General features: G+C 40.3%; 1 protein-coding gene across 1 annotated transcript in view; it reads left to right on the forward strand.

The window, feature by feature from the left end:
• LOC138615728 (protein phosphatase 1 regulatory subunit 29-like) overlaps positions 1–16,680 on the forward strand; it is a 238,873-nt gene that overhangs the window by 69,517 nt on the left and 152,676 nt on the right. The window contains exon 2 of the mRNA XM_069689511.1: positions 14,989–15,312. The gene's annotated coding sequence lies outside the window, so the exon portion shown is untranslated. The remainder of the gene's footprint in view (positions 1–14,988; positions 15,313–16,680) is intronic.

Raw genomic sequence — 16,680 nt, forward strand, 5'->3', positions numbered from 1 at the left:
ATATGGATATATTAAACCTTTCACCACAACCCGAAATGAATGGACTTAATGTGATCAAGATTTCCGGTGGCGTGGACGCACACTCTGCTCGCTCTGTCCTCAGTGGCTTGTATGTTGCCAATAAAACTGAAGTTCACTTAACTCTAACACATTTTAAGTGCTTGAGCTAAAACCCTAAAAATGGAATTACAAAGAGGCACTCTGACAACTCAGAGACACAAAAGAAAGCCTCAGAGCTCTTCCCTTCTGCTGAAGCCTTTGGACCCAGCACATTTTGCTGTCCCACAGAGAGGGTACTGTGCTCTTTGCTGTTGCCTACGTTTGCTCGGCCTGCCATTGGTGCCATTTCATTAAAAGCTCCCTAAACACCCAGCAGGTCTCTAATCACACCACTGGCCCGCCAGCCGCAGACGAGCAGGTGATGCTCACTGGGAGCATAAATACCCAAAACTTCAAAGATCTACGACTGCTAATTACATGCACAAGAACCCACTGGAAGATTACTATTGCACTTGTTGTGTAGCTTTCTGGTACAAGACAGAAAGAAAAAAAAAAAACATGCTTGACTTGGGATTCAGTTTTGAAAGCATTACAGGCACCAGAATAGATAAAGCAGAGATGGCTTCGCTTGAGAAATTGGAAATGGGCTCAAGCTCAATCAGTAATAGCTCTGATCTCAGTGTTCATTTTCTTTAACTAAAACCGTATAATTGTAAGCTGCTCTTGACAAAAAAAATAACTAAATTATCTTTATAATAAAAAATAAAAGGGTAAGCCTGACCAGGAGTTTTGCCAGTACAAAACATCAAGGACATAATGCGCCAACAGTTGTATTTCCCGTTGTAACAAACTTGCCTTTATTCAGTCTGTATTCATTCATGGAGGATTTGATAACCTGCATGCTCTTTTTCAGCAGAATCCAACACAGAAAACCGTCATATTCACAGTTCTGCTTTAGCAAGCAAGCTATTTTGGTGCTCTATGTCTCAATAGCAAAATTGATGAATACGTACTTGGTAGGCATATTATATTTGAGCTTTTTAACAGATTCAGATTTGAAAACGAGAAAAAGTAAGTTAAGATTTTGCATCTTCTCTTAAATCTGCCCCACATTCACATTTTAGTCACACAATCAGAGAAACAACCTCCACAGAACAACTTCAGGTTTGTTTGTTGCTGAGCTAAACCGCAATTGGGAGGTGATCAGCTTTAAGCGACAATCTATGCCTTTCATTGACCTCTATCTGCAACATAAGAATAGCAGTAGTTGCTGGCAAAGGTTACAGTAGCAACCCCCCACTTACTGTTCTTCTATTTTTATATGTAGGCGAGAAGTCCCATATTAAACTAATCACATTGTAGAATATCATTGTGACGGGTTTCAACTTCAGATAACACAAAACATGGTGTAGTCACAGGTAGAGAGATGGTGACATTTATTGTGCTTGTCTCCCAGAAGTGCAGATCGGTGGCAAAAATATATTTACAAGTAGAAAAAGGTACCAACAAACAACAAAAATGTTTGCTAAAAATAAAACAATAAAACAATTTCCAAACCAAAAAGTTTCAAAAGTCAACGGTGTCTCAACAAAGTAGCTGTTATCTTTTTTGTAACTTGGCCCACACTGACCCTCCATACTCAGGAGGCTCCTTTAAATGTAATAAGCCCCTCCCATCAAGCTGATTGATTATAATAATACATACAATAAAGCAAATATCTTAACCCAGAGGTTATGATTTGTCTGCTTACTGCAAAAAACAAAACCGAAAACAAATACATTTTCCCTTCACTGAGCCCAACAAATACCTCTCAGACTTTCTGTCTTTATGATTAACAATTGTATTCTGAATAAATTGTGACCGTCGCATACTGATGACGTCACAAAACGGTGCACCGGCATATTAAACAGCTGAATTGGCTTCTGCCTCAGTTTGAATGGGAAGCCCCGGGAACAGGCTGAGAGGAAAGCCGACTGACAGTAGGTGACCAGCGGTGTAAAGTTATGCTCCAACTACCAAGTGTGCACCTTAATAATCTACTGGCAGCCGAATGACTGTGAAGTTCCCGGGTCCCGACGTGGTAATCTGGATGGAGTGAGAATGAACCGCGGGTGTGTCTGAACGTTCCTCAGGCGGTCAGTGACGGGGTCGCTCATCCCCTCAGCATGATTGATATGACATCATCCTTCATCAGTGCTGTTCGAGCAAGAAATTTCTGTCAGCGAACATGTTGAGGGTGGAGGAAGTGGTCTTCTAAATGTGTTCTGGTTCCACCTCCAAAGTCTGTGCTGAGCTCCTGCGTGTGTCCCACCTACTCCGCGCTGCGAGGGCTGCCATATGCTTTTTGACTGTGTTTAGGTTCATGTTTTTGTTGTTGTTTTCGTACGCTGCAGTATTTATATTCTCATCGCCCACCATATCCTGCCCTCCCACTGACACCTCGGCCTGTCAAGTGGGGTTTCCATGCCAACTCCCTCCCGAGGTAGCAGCCCTAATTGGACTGCAACCATGTCATGGGGATTTATGAGAAAACAAATACAAATAATAAAAAAAGTCATTTATCCATGAATCTTAGTTTAATTAATGAAGACACAAAACAAAATGCTGTGTACAGATATAAAGTGGCTTAATGGTCATTTGCAGGAATCCATTTTGCTTTATTGTTCCCCTGTTATATTAATGTACACCATTTGGCCCGTTCCTCATAAATCAATGCCTTGTGACTTCACCCTTTGATAGAACTGAGCATGTGTGTGTATTACTGAGAGAAAGTGTAAGTCCATACACACATTTAATTGGGATATCTCTTTGAAGTAAGCTTGTATCCAAAGTGATTTTCAAAGAACATGCACAAATGTAACCTAGACACCATAAACTCTGAACAAAATTTTATCCGGCAGCCACTTGCAGAGACTAATTAATTGCATTTATGAGAGTTGATAAAACAGATTCAGTTTTGGGGAGAGTTTTAAAGTCTACTCTCCTCCATGTTCAATCAGTCTGCAGCAGCCAAATGCAGAGTATATACTTATTATGCTTGCTTGGCACACCTAAAGGATATGAATAGTGTGAGTGTGTTTATGTGTATGCAGCTTCCTTGAAGACTTTGGAGGTTACTGGCATACTGGCATTACTGTTAACACAAAAACAGAGAAGGAGTCCTGCATCCTTCTGTTTGTTCCAGGTACTCTGCGTCTAGTTCAAGGAACAGTGTAACATTTTTGGAAATATGCTCTCCAACAGTGACATGAAGGGTTGACATCAATCTCATGGCTTTGCGTTTGGGGCAGAGATGGAGTGAGGACGTGTTTAGCTTAGCTTGCAGGGAGACTTGAAGCAGGGGGGAGCAGGCAGTCAGGCTCTGCTGAAAGTAAAAAATACACCTACCCATAAATCATCAAAATATATGTTGCTTATTTAACCTTTAATGTACTGTACAAAAACATTAAAAAAAAAAAAACTATGCATATGGCTGAAGAGTGTATGAAATGCTGGAGGGCTTTTTATTTCAGTGGAGTGGGAGGAGCAGCAGCAGCAGCAGCAATGCGGTCAATGAACTGGACTGTAGCAGTGAAATGGGAGCTCACCCAAAAGGTAAAGCTCTCCATTTACTGGTCAGTCCACATGAACCCTGGGTTCCTGATGATGTCATGGAGTGGATCCGGAGCTTCTTGGACGAGTTGGAGGAAGACGGATAAGGATGTCTTGGTTTCCCTGCCTTCTCTTTTGCCACTGTTACCGTAATTGGACTGCAGATTGCGTTTGACAGTTAACAATAATCTTTAAGTTAGGATATCAAAAGGAGACTTTTTGAGAACTGAACTTGATATTCAAACACCTACAGATATTTGAATCGAGCATTAATAATGAAACTAACTAACTAATGAAACTCAATTGTGTACTCAGTCACCCACATTTGTTTCTGGTTTGTTCTAATGTGTGTAGTCGTCCTCATGGCGCATGCAACAAACCCAAAGTGTACCATTTAAAAAAACAAAAAAGACCAGTGGCCATATTTGCCCTGTACAGTACTTCCAATGTTAAACTTGTTGACCCAGCCCAACCAAAACATTGTTTTTGTCCCTCACTGCATTTGGACTTTCTCTACCTTATGAGATAAAAAGTTCATGGTTTAGTAATTTGATGCTGTTCTGAGGAAATACTTTCCGCCTAACCAAATGAAATAACAAATTATAAAATATCATATTCATTGATTGTTTATCCAACGTGATATTTCGTTGAATTTAATAACTTCATAGTGTAAACGTGTTTTCATCAGCAGTGCTCTATACTGTGCTTTAATATAGCAGGCTTACAGCAAATGGAGGATAATGACAGTCTACTACTCTTGCTGGTTTCTCACAGTTTAAACCAGAGGACATGTTCAGCCCTGAAATAGCTGCTCTCACTCTCAGATTTCAGATTTCAGCACTAAAGTGACCTTTTTACTTTTCAACATATCAAATCTAGGTCTCGGTTAAAGAGTTAAGGAGTTCAGCCCCTGCAAGTCAGCGCTCAAGTGCAGAATGAAATTAGAATTGTAGCATCTGCTTTCATAGGAGCAGCTGAACACATCAGTCCTCATCACCATGACTACAAGTTACCATGTGGGTTCTAATGAGTTGGTCCATGGAGGTGCACACGCAGACCTGTTCAAACTCACTAAACACCTTTCATTTCACATCTGTTACCAAAAATGAAATTACAAATCTAAATGTCCATACAAATTTATTATGATGCGACAAGTTAGATTAATTAGCCTCTCCGAAAACGATTGTCATCAGGACTTTGACAAAATGTCAAGTAGCATAAGTCTGGTTTGGCAGCTGTTTGTGGGAGACTTTCCCATATGTATAGTATATTAGATACCTGCAGCATCAAACAGCTCCAGGATTCATATGAGTGTTTCCAGAGAGAGAGAGAGTTCTACTTGACTGTAGAATTATTAATTATTCCTGACACACAGGCAGGCTTGGTCAGCATTTAAATTGCAATCTGTATTGCACCTCAGAAAGAGGGGATGTGGTGGTTACATATGGATTTTTGTTTTTCATGAAATTAATACAAAATATTTGTGTCCACTTTGTGTCGGTCAATGTTTTTGAAAAGTATTTTTAATGCGCCTTTAAAGCACAATCATCAGACAATACAGTTAGCTTTGCTGCATTTTATTCCTGTATTTTAATAAGCAGTCAACTGATATGCTGTAGGTGCTAACCACAATTATATTAGGGTAGGGAGACAATAGTGAGACATACCCACTTGACGGCATCTCCTGTTTGCTGCTGCCACATTGAACCCAGCCATAGATTAGCCATAGCGCATTGTCAGGTCCAATTAAGGCACGGTCTCATAAACCCACTAATGATGAGTTGTTTGCGATCAATTGGAGTGAACACGTGGATATACCTCATTGAATCATGTGACTTTGACAGAGTCTCGGTTAGTTGGCCAACTGTTCTTTCCTCAGGAGACATGAAAAAGGTGGGCAGTGAGGAGAAACAGAAATTATGTGACAGATGGAGTGAATGAAAAGAGACATATCAAGGGACAAAATGAGGAAAGGGAAAACAAAGACAGAGAAAAACATGATGTCAGCAAAAGGTAAGAAAAAAGGGAGGAAAGCAGGAGGTTTGTAAAAGTGAAAACCTGTAGGGAAGAAACGGTTTTGATTGATTGAAGTGTTTGTAACGTGTTAATTATTCTACATATCACAGATTCTTTTCATTTTGGGAATAGGTTTAGAGAATTACGCATCTCTGCGCAATTTCCGATTCCCAACACCCGAGAAGCCGCAATCACCAGTGAAAACATGGTTTCTTGATTGGACCTGAGAAAATGATGCAGCATCAGTATTCCACATGTTGAGTATTGCCTTGTTGAGACAGAATGTATGAAATAGGAAGGGTGGAAGGTCAATTCAAAGTGTGCTGATGATTTAGGTTATTCGTTCAAATGTGTAGGCTAAACATTAAACACACACACAAATACATAGATACATATTGCTATATACAGTATATATATGCATGTTCATTTATTTATTTGGAGGTGTGGCATTTTTTCTTTTCTGATGGCGATGCAAGCAGCGTGTGATGTCACAATGAAGTGTCCCATTTTTTTACCTTTTATACCATTTCAGCACTCATGAACTCAAACACTTAAACACTACAGTTGTGACGTCAGCTAAGTCAGTGAGGGTTTAGTGTGGACTTTGGGATTGGGCCCTAGTGTTAACACCGTGTTAGTCTTCCTGGTTTTTTGATCCTCACCTGTTGAGTCCTGTCAGTTGCTGCAACGCCGTTCTAATAACAGAGTAAAACGAGAGAATACAGACGAGAATAAAAAAAAGGCTGTAGTGAGAATACAGAGAGAGGAAATACACAGAATAACAATAGTAGCAAGTCAAGTGGAGTAAAAAGGTGGTGGATTGAAAGACAGCACGCTTGTGATAACCTTGATGATGTGCTGTTTTCTAAGTTAAAACGGTGGATAGAGAGCAGCTGAATAACAGGAACACAGAAGACGAATAAGGAGATGAGGATAAATGACAGGAAGGCGAAAGATTAGTTTTTTAGAATTGAAATGGATGTGTAGAGCTGTGAAAGAGAGGCCTACCTCACCTCACATGACCTCGCTATGCTTATCTACTGTATTTATAATCCTGTTCATCAGCACTGTCTCCTTTCTCTTTCTCTTATTCTGTTAAAAAAAATGCTTATACATTACTGAACAGGCTTAGAATAAAATCCCTCTGTGCCCTCCTCCCACTTTACATTGTTCTCAGCATTAGGTGTGCGTTGGCTGCATTAAATCCTTCTTTTTATCCCGTTGAGTCATCTGTTTTGATACACTCCGAGTTCGCCCAAAGAGCTGTGCATGTGCCTCAACCTCCACCGCCACCCCCCACCTTCCTCAGCCTCTGTTTCTCCTCCATCCATCCCTCCTTCACTGAGGCCAAATTCTCCCTCCCTCCGTCCTCCTCCAGTGTTTCTTTTCCTCCCTCCATCTCCATCAATCCTAGCTGTCAGTGGCGGATCCTCTGATTATGAGGCACGGATAAAGATGCAGCATTGGTTTGCTGGTTAATAGCATTGGGATGAGATGGGTTTTTGTGTAGAGGGTGAAGCAAAGGACAGGAGGAAATCATTCGGCTGACTATATTTAGATACATTATGGAAATGTTTTCTCGCAGGGATATATAAATATAGATGTATGTCAAAGCTGTGCAACAAACATATGAATGTAAGTGTGTTTATTTGGGATCTTCTAATGACACCCAGGGAGTAGTTATGATAGCCATTGTTGTGTCTGCAGGGTGCCTGATTATTATTTCCTCTTTTTCAAGCTCAATCAGCAGTGGCTTTATAACTCTGCAGATACACTCCAGTGGACAGAACCAGCAGCCATTAAGATGATACGAGGCTTGTAATGCACATGCCTCAATTTGCAACATTTAAACAACTCGGATAATGGACAGTTATCACACAGAAATGTTTTCAGTGCACGATTAATGACTTGTAGAGAATTTATCCACTGGAATAATTGCCTAGTACTCAAAACATCTACAATGTTTTTTTTGGGCTTCTTTGTCTTAAAAAAAAGTCCAAATAAAGACTCATTGAATTCTACGAATGACTGAATAGTGAAGGTCATAGAGCAAAAAGACCTTTTCACATAACATGAGTTTTTATTTGAGAACCAAGGTCAAAGTTCTTTAAAATAAAATGTATTTTATATTTTTGTTTTATATATAATACAGTTAATATTCCGTCAGCAGAATAAAGGCAATATTAGTTGACTGTGAAACTGTGTTTGCGATGTCAAAAAAATAAGGGAATGTCAATTTATTAAAGGAATTGATTGGGCAATTTGTCAGTTCTCTTGCTGTCAACCTGAGACTCAATCATATGAACAAATCCTCTGGAGCAATTATCTTTTGAGTCTGCAGTGGAGTGTTCTACGTCCAGGAAATAGCCACAGCCTCGCATTCTAAGTCAGACACTGACAAAGGTTCTCACCCTCTCCTGGCGGTATCAAATCAATCAATCCAAACACGGCGCCTTATAACACCACGGAGTTAAAAACTCACCTGATTACTCAATTAAGCCTCCTTAAAGCAGGGTGACTGACAGAGTTGTGTTTTCCTTGCTGTTCTTTCTCCAGCTGTATGTGCTTGCTGCTGAGAGCAGTATAAACCTGTATGTTTGACTCGACTGCTGGTGATTTGCACTTAATCACTGCCCTGACACTTCCCCTACAGCCAGCAGTGTTCACGTTTCACTTGTTTTGGCACCATGTGTCTGAGTCCTAAGAAAAATAAATACATAATCAGTTGGTTGGAGGTGAAGTGCTGAATCTTATCGGTTAAAGTTGCAGTACTTGGCCATAAAATACAGATCCACGTTCTTTCTAGTCAGAATGCCTACTCTTTCAAAATAAATGTTAAAAGTAGAGCATTTACTCTTAATTATAATGTACTGCTTGATGCACATGTATGCCTCAGGAAAGAACCTAGTTTTTATTAATATAATTAAAAATAATTTGTCCATTAGTTGAATCACTGTACTTTCATGATCTCACGAGCAAATGCTATCAGTTAAAGTTGTTGGCGTCAGAGACGAGTGCTATAGGTGCCCTTTTGCATCAGCACCGTGACCACGGAGCAAAAAAGCAGGTCATGTGACCGAGTAAAAAGAGTGACAAAGTCATTGTAGGGATAAGGGAGGAGGTCGGGGGTGATTGGATTGGACAAACACAGGACTTTCACCCTAAATCCCAGTCTTCAACTCCCCAAAAAAATCAAAACATTTTACTTTTGTAATCGACATAAAGTAACTCGCATGATGCTCATAAGACCATGATTTATTTTTCCTAAGCTCTTTCTAAACCTTGTGCTGTTATGTGTGTGATACCAGTAGGATGTAACAAAACGACAGTATTTGACACCCTGCATTGAGAACAGGTTGTCTGTGCTGCTGGAAAGACAGCTAGTTATCAGGACAGCATGGTACAATTTGCTAGATGTGTTTTGGACAAATTGACACTTCTGTAGCTGTTGCATCTGATTTGGAGTTGATCTTTTATTTAATCAGGGATGGTCTACTACGCATGCTTACTCATTCACAAGTGGCAAAAAACATTTTTATCGAGTGCATTTCTCAAAATGAGAACACTTTTATTTGACTTTTCCCTCTTATTGTCCATGTGATGATGGCTTATGTGATAAGTGACTGTGTTTGTGTCTGTGTGTATGGGCAAGTTTGTCATTGATTTGGAGTTAGAAAAAGATGAAGTCATTGTTTCGTGTGTGTGTGTGTATCTGTGTGTGTGCGTGTGTGTGTGCGTGTGTGTGTGCGTGCGTGTGTGTGTGTGTGTGTGTGTGTGTGTGTGTGTGTGTGCGTGTGTGTGCGTGTGTGTGTGTGCGTGTGTGTGTGTGTGTGTGTGTGTGTGTGTGTGTGTGTGTGTGTGTGTGTGTGTGTGTGTGTGTGTGTGTGTGTGTGTGTGTGTGTGTGTGTGTGTGTGTGTGTGTGTGTGTGTGGGATAATCAGCATGTGGGTGTGATTTCATCTCCACTGACAGACCAGTCAGTTAGTCTGTTCGTCGGGCTGGAGGAATTTCAGCGGCCAAGTTAGAGTGGTGCACTGTGGGCAGTGGCAGAGAAAGTGGGTTCTGGCTGTGTGGCGGTCATCCGAAAGTCATACACACACACCCTCAGACAAAAACAACAGGAGATTGAATGGTACAAGCAGAGAAGGAGAGGATTGTGAGGATTTCTTCTTTTTTTTTTTTTTTTGTCACTAAGACCAGGAAACGCAGGATGAAGAAATGGCGTGGAAGCAGAGAAGAAGAAGACATTGTCATTCATGGGAAAACCAGTCATGAGAGTGCAGAGAAATGGTATGAAGGGTGAAGAAAAGCTGCACTTTTCAGGCTTAGATGAAAGAGAAGGAAAGATCGTCGGGGACATTTTTACACGTATTAAAGAGATATAGTTTGGCTTGCTGTAAGAGAAAAAAAAGTGAAGAAGAGGGTGGGAGAGTACATGGTTGCTCGGGACAACAGACTAATGCGAAACATTCAGTCATCCTCTCAACCCCCCCACTGCCCTCCACTCTGTGCGGATCTGTAATTGATCCTCCTTTACCTTTAAAACCTGCCTCTTCTCCGCTTCCTCACAGCATCACTTGGAGTCTCGTATGTCCGCTCCCTCCTTCCATGTACGTGTCTCACACTCTATATGTGTCCATTAAAGTGGGTGTCTTCCTCCTTTGCATTGTGTTTCGTAGTCAAACCACCTCCTCCACTCGTTGTCAAATATTTACCCTTTTAGCTGTTTTGGCTGTTTGTTTTTTTCTCTAAAGTGAACTTGAATTGGGAGGAACGAGTTTAGATAATAATTCTCATTTGAGTTGAGATCGTGGAATTCAGCAGCTTTGCTGAAAATAACCTATTTGAGATATAAATGTGGATGAAAAAAATGTGTACCCAAAGTCAATTGTAAACATCCATCACTGTGTATAGACTGTCTGTTTGGTTTTACTCTGTATCATCGCAGTTGTGCCAGCACAACATTTTCCTATTCAACAAAGGATTAGTAATGGGACTGCAGAGCAGAACTGCTTTCCAAAAACCTTATTAGTATACATAGCAGAGGATAAAGTTAGGACAATGTTTCCCATTAGACCTTTTTGTGAGTTCATATATGCTTGTTCACAAGTCGTATAATAATAATTATTTTTTTCCTTATATTCTAACCCCCTCCCCTCACATGCACACAGACTCATGACATTGAAAGACAGTGTGCAAGAGAGTGGGTGGATGTGCATATATTTCTTTGTGGTTACTTGATTTAAAAAGAACAAAAAAGGCCCTACCTGAGGGCTTTTTTTTTCTTTACTGGTGGAAACTGGTTATGACAGACTGTCTACCTCTGATACTGCTGACCTGCTGCAGTTCACTCAGTAAATTGTTGCTGTGGGTGTAAGAGGGAGTGTTGTGGAAAACTGCAGCACTGGATGTTGCCAAGTTCAGGGTAATTACTGCAAAAATAGCAAAGACTAGAAAGTTATTACTCTGTGTTTCTGTGTTTCCTTGTAGTACACAAATATATTCCATGGCTTAGTAAAACATCAATCCCTGAAACGCCCACCATGTTTTTAACGTCCGATGCCAAAGTATTTTAAAGTTTAGCTTTCTGTAATGACTATGGTTGGTGAAAGTTAGGGAAAGGTCATATTTACTCACGCTGATGGTCATTTGGCGTTATTAAAATTCTTGGCTACAGTTAGGCAGAGATTATGATGAACAAAATGGCTGTGCCTCTTGCCTAGGACTATTTTGTCATACTTAATGCAGTTGCAAAAAGAAAAAGGTTTTATCTGCTTGTGTGAGGGTCGTGAGGGACCTGGAGCCTTTTTCAGCCGACCCTGGGTGGGTGAGAGGCAGAGTGGTCACCAGTCACTCCATTCGAGACATACAACCATTCATGTTTACATTCCTACCGAATTAACACATGAGTAAAATAAAGACACATATACAACAAGAAGCAGCAGGTCAGTATGACTTGCACTCTGTACAGAAAGATGATATTTAATCATATTTAAATCTAATTTTCCAATGAAATGTGGAGCATCTACTCATGCGGCTAAACAGTTCAACATTTCAACTGGAATTATGTGAAATGTGGGTAACTGGGCTGAAAGGATTTTACTCTTTGGTGAGCTCTCACGTGCTATGTGTCACAGGATGAAATGGGAACAAGAAAAACATGAGACTTGAAACCACATTATGCTGGTTAATCATCAGTTTTCAGAAATGTAGATGTTACCGCTGTGAGGCACCTACTGTACAAGCCGATTCAGAGGGTGATGAATACAGAGCCACTGATTTGCTTTGATTTGTGTCACTGAGTTAAAGGGACATCACCCAGCAGGACCCAAGTTTCAGATCATACAGCTGTGTTTAACTGAATTTCAATTGTTAGCAGCTAAAACCACTTTTATTCTCTCATCAAACCACTTATCCAGCCTTTGGTCTCTGAATGGAGCTCATCATGACTTCGCTTCCTCTTTGTTGGTGTCATTTGGATTCAAAACGGCACTGAGCACTTTATTGCACGTATGTGAACGTAAAACTCCATCTTGTAAATTATTCGATAGCTCACTTTGTGGATCCATCTTCATTTCAGGCTGCCCTCACTTCTAAAACCTCCTACTCCTCATTCATCCCAAGCCTCCATTTACCTTCTCTATCGCCTGTCCATGCTTTCCATTCTGTGCTGTATCGCTCAGGTTTTCTCCTTTTCTCGCTGTTACTTGATATATTATGGCCTCAAGCTGACTGCTGGGTGCAGCAGTGGATCAAAACATAATTTTCACCCATTTCTTTTAGCCTGAATCTACGCTGTCTCTTTCTCTTGCCTCCTATGTTCTAGTTCAGTAAAGTCTGGCCTATTTTCCCCATCATACACCCTCCATCTCCTCTCCTCTCCTCTCCTCTCCTCTCCTCTCCTCTCCTCTCCTCTCCTCTCCTCTCCTCTCCTCTCCTCTCCTCTCCTCTCCTCTCCTCTCCTCTCCTCTCCTCTCCTCTCCTCTCCTCTCCTCTCCTCTCCCTTATTTACTCCTTGTTTCACTTTGCCCTCTGTTTACTACACTCTCTCTGAGCCGAGATGCTTTGTTAGTGTTTCAGATCCTCATTTCAAAGACATTTGTTACCTGGTTTTAGTTATGTGACATGAAACCTGCTTTCTCTGTCTTTGGTCTTTAATCACTCGAGATTTTTCTCTCTTTCTATCATCCTTCTTCCCTTTATGTTCCTGTTTATGTCACCTCCACATATCGACACGAGACCACCACCTTCTTGAGGTTATAGTCAGTAATCTCCAGTTTCTGACATTTAACTCATCATTCTCTCCGTCTGCCGAGCTGATCCTCCCTCTTACCCCTTCCTTTCTTCTTTCTCTTTTCTCTCTCACACAGACGCCCTTTCCGACCCTCTCTTCTCTAACCTTTACTTAAAGCCAGAGGATTTCTATGCACAGGGAGAAAAAAAATATATATATTCAGGTCTGTACACACCAGAAACCACTTAATATCTTTTCAATGCTGCTGTGGCCCCACCCCTTTTATACTGGACGAGTTGGTGCTGACCTGCATCAGTGTGCTCTGACATTTGAGTGGTCCGATAGAGTTTTTGTTTTAGTTTTCCATCAGATGTACGTGATGTGTTTGTACAACATGAACCAGCGGTTATCCCATTTCTCCCTTTGCATTGTTCCATGTGTACAAAGATGTGTGACACGTTCTTCCTCTGGTTAAGGAGGAAGACACAAACATCGCACATCGTAGGTTAGGCAGACAGGTGTGAATGAAGTGGCAACCCTTTGTGACATCACCCGCTGGTTGGCGAGTTGCTGTTTTAAAGCCTTGAGTCTGGCGTTCTGGCTGTCACTATGTTGGTGTTTTAGAGCCAAAGCTAACCTGAGGGGTGAAATTGACTCGATTGGATTATTTTGAAATTATTTTCAGCTGAACTTCTAGAACTCTGATGAGAATGTGTGAATTAAGCTAATGACACCATAATGATATGAGGGAAAAAAATATTGGTTGATAGTTTTTAAATGGGAGTCCACTGGAGCCAGAAGGTTATAGCCCAGTGGTATTGCGCTGTAAGGCACTTCTGCACCGGCTTCACTTTTCAGACCCAGAGACGACGTCCTTTTTTGTGGAGAGTCTATGCAATGAACATATCAGACCAAGTTGGCCAAGAGCAGTTAAGTTTAGGCCAGTTGCTTTCAGTCGTAAGTCGTTTCAGTAAACCAAACTTAAACAGGAAACCAACATTGTCTTTTTTAAACTATATAATCTGTAACAGTTTTGCAAGGCACTGACATGATGTTGTCCTGCCAAATGGTCATCAGATCAGAAATCACTCATGCGTGTTTCTTAGGAGAACCATTGCAAATTACATATTTGATCATTTAATTCAGATAACTTGTTATGAATCTACTTTTCTGTTGTGACTCAGTTGCTACCCATAGCTCAGAATTAGACCACTTATGACAGTTTTAGTCGGATATGGTTTCATCACTTCCTGAATGAAATGTATTTCCTTTTTAAAGGGGATATTGGCGACCAAAATTGGGACATGTTTGAGCAGAAAGGTCTCACTTCAAACATTTGAAATAATGTTGGACATTTTGGTTGTGCCCACTAATGTAGCCTGAGGTCACCAACGATAATTCTGTTTTAGGAAGTAATAGTTTTGAGGAATCCCAGGTAATTTTCCATTTAAGACTTTGGTGACTAAAATTGGGACCTTTAACACTGGGAGAGAAACAGTAATAACATAATGATAAGCAAGTGGGAAAATTGTGCAGTGTACCTTTTTAAGAAGATAAAGTTAGTTTATATTTTAGTACAGTTAAGTTTTGATCTTACATATTTCTCATGGCTAAGCTGTCACTATGATGTTATTCATCACTTCTGCCTGTTCATTTGTTTTTTTCTTCTTTTTTCATAAATTGCAGCAATAATTAAGGAAACGTGATTGTAATCAGATGTCTGTTCTCCTATCAATTTGTCAATTTCTTTTCAATCAGTTCTATCTGTGCTTCTTTTTAAATGTCCAAATATGTGCTTGGAGGCGTAAACAAACAATACCTCTAACATATTAAAGTCTGTGCCTTCCTAAAATGGGGGAAACTATGACCCTATCTCAAAGGTACATGCATATGTAATCAGAAACAATCTAGTTATAATCAGAATTTGCTAATAAATATTAGGAAGTACTTGACCAAACAACCTTTTCAGTGATGAAAAGGGCTTAGGTATGCGCACCTAATCAAAGCTGTCTGGTTGATTTAAGTTTTGCATTGATTTGATCTTTATTTCTGTCTTGCTTTCTCTGCATGTTTCTGTGACTCAAATGCAATTTAAAGTTTTATCAACGTGTCCTTCCTTTCTCTTCTTCTCTCTCTGTCTCATTTAGCTCTACTGCTAGATGTCTTACTTTGGCCTGTGGAGGACGGACAACTTGCTGTGACAACAGCTGTTTTCCTGTCTGTGTGGACTCAAGGATCCGTCCAGCTGGACTGCAGAACATAGACGATATACCACCATCAAGTTTTAAAGTCATCTGAGAAAATCTAGTTAAACACTCATCATTTGAAAGGACACTTATCAATATAACTGAAAGAACCGATCATCATTCAGATCCCGAGGACTCTGCTGACACTCTCCCCAGCCTCTGGTGTCCCTGACTGGGCAGGACTTCTCTACCTTCTGTGTTTTCAAGTCCATCCACTAAGTAAAGGTGAGTCCTCTCGAATATGAAAGCCCCTCACACTGTAGTGTAGATCGGCTGTCATTTTACCGCTTATTCAGTTCTAGTGAGGTGTGGAGTTTCTAATAGGTCCTGTGCTTTGGGCTGAGTTTGACAAGGCACCGAGCCTTTGCTGGAGGCTCACCCACTGAAGTTCTTTTCAGCACTTGACAACACCCAGTGTCATTTCACTGTGAAAAGCAACGTTATGTGAAGGATTTCTTAATTTGCTTCTTAAATGGTATGACCAATTTCGGCCAAACTAATCTGGCCACTAAAGCAGGGTGTCTGTTGCTATGGCAGCAGGGGCAAACCATATGCATAAGTGGAGTTAGGTTTTTGGGAAGAGGTGTCTGACTCTGCTGGGGAAAAATACTTATTGGGATCCATATATTTCCTGAATCTGTCAGTTTGGTGAAATGGATCTGTGGATTTGGCTCAGTGTGAAGGTTGTGGCAACGTTTTAGGTCGTCGTAGTGCAAGATGATGAAATCTGATGCCAATTAAAAAACTACGGCTGTAAAGTGTTTTTTAGCTGCAGCCCATATACTGCTCTTATTTTGGTTTTGGCTGTGCATCCTTTACATCCTCTACATTTGTGTCCCACTTTTGGTACTGTGCTGAAAGTTCTAGAAGTTGCTAGAAGTGTTCTGGTTTTAAAAACATTACTGGGTTAAAATCCTTCATCGGAAATGTAGGTTCTGTCCTAGTTCTGCAGGCGGGAAAGTAGGCTGTTATTTTTCCTGTTGTTTTTTGAATGTTCATAAATAAGTCTGTTTATTCGTTCCACTTTTCTGAATAGTTACTGAACAGTACTAAACATGCTGGCATGATAACACAAACATTCACGTCAAGATTATGCAGATATTAAATATGCCATCTACTTTAATAACAAACTTAGTGTAGCTGATTGCGTATTTTGTCTTTGCTGTTATTGTTTTACACAAATGTATTGTCAGTATTCATGACTTTCTGAGGAGCCAAACATCTACTTTTATACCTCTTTAAACTGCAAATATTTGGGCAATAAGTTTATCCGTTTTCTTCACATATGATGACGTTTTTTCATGATGTTAGAGAGAGAGAGTGCATTTGTCTTGCCATTCAGCTGTTCATTTTATTCAATCCATATTCTGCTGACATTCAATATTGGCGTATGTTCAAAAAGACAATTAAAAACAAATAACTTTGCTGGCATGCTATGCATTTAAAGTGTGCATTTTAATTTTAATTTTTAGTTGAAAAGTATGAATGAATTAAGATAATAGCAGCTGTTGCTTAATCCACCCACTCCCATTCAGGCTCATTGTAGCCGTTTGGAAGATCAGTTGGAAACAGAAGACAGCATAATGTCTTGTC

This window comes from Brachyistius frenatus, unplaced genomic scaffold (genome assembly GCF_029030835.1).
Source record: "Brachyistius frenatus isolate BFR_SWC_R1_liver_20210118 unplaced genomic scaffold, ASM2903083v1 Contig_7, whole genome shotgun sequence".
Taxonomy (NCBI): Eukaryota; Metazoa; Chordata; class Actinopteri; family Embiotocidae; genus Brachyistius; species Brachyistius frenatus.